The sequence below is a fragment of the Mirounga angustirostris genome, unplaced genomic scaffold (assembly GCF_029215605.1).
Source record: "Mirounga angustirostris isolate CCGP_5_RB_7025 unplaced genomic scaffold, mMirAng1.0.hap1 SCAF_4, whole genome shotgun sequence".
Taxonomy (NCBI): domain Eukaryota; kingdom Metazoa; phylum Chordata; class Mammalia; order Carnivora; family Phocidae; genus Mirounga; species Mirounga angustirostris.
This window is the reverse complement of record NW_026991712.1, coordinates 24900291-24905628: the sequence shown is the minus strand read 5'-3', so window position 1 is coordinate 24905628 and position 5338 is coordinate 24900291. Positions and strand designations below refer to the sequence as shown.

The 5338-nt window shown below is 37.0% G+C and overlaps 1 pseudogene; it reads left to right on the top strand.

The window, feature by feature from the left end:
• The first annotated feature begins 291 nt into the window (after positions 1–291).
• On the top strand, positions 292–2730 carry LOC123858565 (peptidyl-prolyl cis-trans isomerase A-like; annotated as a pseudogene).
• The last annotated feature ends 2608 nt before the right edge of the window (positions 2731–5338 follow it).

The following is a 5338-nucleotide window of genomic DNA, read 5'->3' as shown; positions in this document are numbered from 1 at the left end:
CTTATCAGGAGCTTCTGACTCTGGGCGCTCTATTTAGAGCACATACTTGCACTCTCCAGATGGGCTTATAGTATTTGTTTCTTGTCTAGTAGTATGTCTTGCTAAGTAGACTATAAGCTTACATAGATCAAGGATTATATTTCTGTGACCCTCAGAGGACTTTGCATAGAGTTTGCAATAGCAGCGTAGTATGTTGCTTTTTCTGATTCCCTGGAAAAACGAATAGAATATGTTTCATTCCACAGAGCACTAAGTGTCAATTCAAGGCCTGCAGTCCACTTGGCCACAAAAATGGATGCCAGCGTATAATAATGTGGACTAGTTTAGCTAAGCTCTCCACAGAGATGGACATTCAGCCCCTGAAAAAAGGACCCAGCTAAATTACCTGTACTTCCAGCCATGGAAACTCTGAGACAATAACTGTGTGTTATATTATGCTTCTAAGTGTGTGGCGATTTGTTATTCAGCAAGGGGAATCAAATATAAACCATTGGAACAATTTCAATAGCAGAGTGGTGTGGTGTTAGTTATATAACCTAAATCAAACCAAATGGAATTCCATTTCCTTAGCCAGAAAAAAAATTGATTTAGAGGTGAACATGTGAATCAAGCTGAGTCAATCAAAATTCTTTTTAAGATATTTTCTGCTACAGCAGATAAAACATTTTCTGCTAAAGCTTTTTATGCCAATTGTCATGCTACCTGAAAAGAGAAAACAAAAAGTAAAACTGTTATATTTCCTCAAACTAGCTATATATAAACAGCTTCTAATAAGCTGCACCTCTTAGAATTCCATAGGTCCCTAAGAAATATGACTTGCTAATAATGAGTGATGGCTAATACAAAGACTAAAGATTGGATCTATTATTCTTTCCTAGTATATCTGTCATAATTACTAAATTCTGGCCAAGCTTAACTATATGCCATTTCTGTAACTCATCACTTATACTTGACTTCTGTATCTTTGCTCACAATATTTCTTTCACTGCAATGCATTACCCTGCATACACTTTCCTTGACTTTTTATACCCAATTCCTATCCATTCATCAATGATGTGAGTTGAAGTTGCCTGTCACTAGAATGTCTTTGCTTAAAAAGTCAAAATAAATTTCTAGAATAATTTTACCTTGGTCATGCAAACTAAATACCACTTTTGGAATTTATTAAAAATGTCTCTGTGGCTTAGTACATGATCATTCTGTAATAATTCATCCAAGCTTACTTGAAATGAATGTGTATTCTATTTATAGGCTTTCTTTTTTAAAAAAATCAGGATCTACTTAAAGTACTCTTTCTAGATTTTCAGTTCTGGTGTAAACAAATCAAATAATTTAAATTTTAAAAATGTTATTTCTAATTAATGTTGATATTTTTAAGGATTAAATTTGGAATTTGAGGAAATGTGTGATTATAAATATAGTTTTAATCGAGCAAAATGCTACCATCTTGACTTCTGAGAATAAAGAGTCTACCATATACTGTGCTACTGGGATGAGATGTAAATACCTCCTCTTACTTTGGCTAGTTATTTCGCTGTTGACACAGGATATTCTACTGAATCATGATCCTGGGACACTGGTATTTAACTGATTAAAACGTTGAGTTTGACATGTTTTATATATAGCTATCAATCTATGCATCTCATCCCATACTTTAATTAATAATTTCACACTTGTATAAATTTATGCTTCATTCTCTAGACTATAAAAATTTTTGTGTGACAGGGATATTATCTGATATATCTTGATTATATATATTCTCAGCCATGTCCCAGCAATAGGCACTTAGTTTTTACTCAGCACATTATTGGTACATAAAATAATAACAAAGGAAGCAGTATTAACAGCTCAGAACTGAGTAGTCTAGTGAAAATGCTTCTACTTAGTGGCAACATATGGGACTTGCCATGAATTTAATAATAACAGTGAATTAATCTGCTGATGAACAGGAGGGAAAGCAAGTTATGTGATGATAACTTTGCAGTGTACATACTTACTGATTTTTTAATCAAACTTCAGGATCTTCCTTGATTGACATATTTAACTTTATCACAATGTATGCTCTGTAAGGGGGGGGGGACTTTGTGAATAGTTTGTCTATCTTCAGCATCTATTCTTAGCATATATTTGGCCCTTGATAAATATTGATTATGTGGCTTAGTGGATTGATAATTACAATTATTAGAAATATGAATTAGAAGATAGTTTGCTGGCCTGGCAGACACCAGTGCCCTGGAGCCATCTGAGCCGCCCAGCCGTGGTCAGCACCACCATATTCTTCAACATCACCGTGAACAGCAGTCCTTGGGCTGTGTCTCCTTTGAACTGTTTCCAGACAAACTTCCAAATACAAGAGAAACTTTGGTGTCTGAGCACTGGGGAGAAAGGATTTGGTTATAAAGTTTCCTGCTTTCACAGGATTATTCCAGGATTTATGTGCCAGGGAGGTGGCAACAAACCCATCTATGGGGAGAAATTTGAGGATGAGAATTTCATCCTGAAGCACACCAGTCCTGGCATCTTGTCCATGGCAAATGCTGGACCCAACACGCTTCCCAGTTTTACATCTGCACTGCCAAGACTGAGTGGTTGCACTGCCAAAACATGTGGTCTTTGGCAAGGTGAAAGGGGGTATAAATATTGTGGAAGCTGGAAGGCTTTGAGTCCAAGAATGGAAAGACCAGCAAGAAGATCACAGTTGCTGACTGTGGACAAATCTTACAAATTTGACTTACATTTTATCTTAACTACCAGACCATTCCTTCTGTAGCTCAGGAGAGCACCCCTTCATCCCCATCTGCTGGAAATATCCTATAATCTTTGTGCTCTAGCTGCAGTTCTGTGGGTTCCATGTTTTCCTTACTCCCCTTCAAGTCTAGCTGGATTGGAGAGTTAAGTTTATGATGATGAAATAAAAACTAAACAACAACAACTAAAAGAAGATAATTTGCTAAAAATGTGTTATTTATTTGTTCCATGAATTTCTGGCTGTCATTACAACAAGAAAACCCAGTGAATTTGAAGAGCATCTACTTTTATTTACAAAAACTCTTGGTTACTATTAAGAAAGGTTCAGTCCTTACCCTGAGTTCTGGCATTTTTATATCTATGTTCCACTTAATCTTCAACATAACATGTCCAGTCCTCTTTGTTACCATCTTTCACTCAAAATGGATTGACCTTCTTGTCTTCCTCATTTTATTACAGGCACTACTGTTTTTCTAGCCATCAAATCCTGGAAACTTATGATAATTTTCAAATGTCTTCTTGTTTCATCATATCCAATTAATTGTCTTAGACTTTGAAGACATCTGTTAACCACATTTATTTTGATAACAACCCAATTGGATGTGGCAGAACTCCATATACAGATGGGGAGATGGTGAGTCACTCCCAAGAAGGTTTAAATAACCATTATTCAGGGCCAGATCCTTTCACAATTTCCCCATTAGCTCTCTCTATAGCATTTACTCTCCTATTTTACTTTTTTTCCTAACATAAACAATGCATATAATATCCTATATTTTAATTTTCTGGATCTTGTGTTGTAGTTTAATTGTTTCACTTGTACTTAACATGTTTTGAGCTATAGTAAGCCCTTTGATGTCTCAGACTAAGGCTCTCTGTGGCCACCCCATAAGGTGGCTCTTTTTAACTACCTCTGAAAGGTGAATAGCTATAGCATATCCTATTTACTGTATTCCTTCTGGACAGTTCCTTTCAGGGCAATTACTATTCTCATTTTGAATCTGCCTCATGATCACAGATAAATCCCAAGCAAGCATCTACAAGGTTCTATTACACATTTTTCCAGTGTGGTGGATTTGTACCTCAAGCATAGTTCTAGCTATAAGGCTAAGGAGCATAATCACTAATCCCCATGAATCCACAGTCAAGGTGAAAAGACATGCAAAAAAAACAGCAATTTCAGAAGAATCTGGCAGAGATATGTAATGGGAACCTATGATACCTACAAGGAGTACCAAAGCTAACATAGAGAAGTCTTGAAAGCTTTTTTGGGGAGGAAGGGGACTCATATTTTCATTGAGATACCTTCACATAACATAAAATTCACCACCTTAACCATTTTAAGTTGTATAATTCAGTGCTATGTAGCATACTCACAATGTTGTGCAACCATCACCACTACCTAATTCCAGAAAGTTTTAATCACCCCAAAAAGAAACCCCATAGCCATTTTAAAAAGTAATTTCTCATTTTCCCCTGCCCCTTTCCCCTGGAAACCACTAATCTATTTTCTGTCTCAATGGATTTGCCTATTCTGGACATTTCCTATAAATAGAAACATACAAGTATATTAGTCTTTTTCTAGTAAATTTAATGTTTGGCCTTCCTTAGGGACAGTTTCTATTTATTGCTTCCCCCCCTCCTGTTTATGGACCATAATTTCTTGTTCATTTGTATGCATCACATTCTTTGTTGAAAACTGAATATTTTTAATATGATAATGTAGCAACACTGGAAATCAGGATATCTTGAAACCCCTACCCCTAGGGTTTGCTGTTGTTCCTTGTTGCTATTGTTTGGATATCTGGTGACTTTTCTGAATTAATTTGTAAGTTATCTGTTCTCTGTCATGTGTGGCCCCTAATGTTTGTTAGTTTAGTGGTGAGCTAGAGGCTGGACTAAGATTTGCTTAAACACCTGTAAACAATAAATTCCCAGTCTTTGCCGGTGGCCTGTGTGTAGTTGGGCATACCTTCAACACTTAGTTAAGCAGTTTACAACTCTGCCTTAGACTTAACTTCCTCCCTGTGTAGATCCTGAAGGTCAGTCAGAATGAGAGCTTAGGGCCTTCTTAATTCTTTCTTGAGCATGTTCCTTGCTCTGGGAATTCACATGATTTTTTAGATTCCATGAATATATTGGAGCTTTTAAAAACATGTTTCCTGGGGCACCTGGGTGGCTCAGTCGATTAACTGACCGACCTGATTTCAGTTCGGGTCATGATCTCAGGTCCTAAGATCAAGCCCTGGGTCAGGCCCCATATTGGGCTCCATGTTCAGCAGGGAGTCTGCTTCTCTTTCTCTCTCTCTCTCCCCCTGCACCTCCCCCCACTTGTGCACTCACTCTCTCTCTCGCTTTCTAAAATAAACAAATCTTTAAAAAACCAAACAATAAACATATGTTTCCCCAGAGCATCTCATTCCTAGTCTTCTCTCCCAAGCTTTTTCATTAGTAAGTGGTTTTCTCCAAGTGTTATCCATTGTTTCAGAAAGCTAATACATCTCCCTATAAATGTTTTTGACAAATGCCCTCAAAAGCTGCCACAGTTCCAAGTTAGGCAAGATAAAGGCAAACCCCTCAGCTGATATTC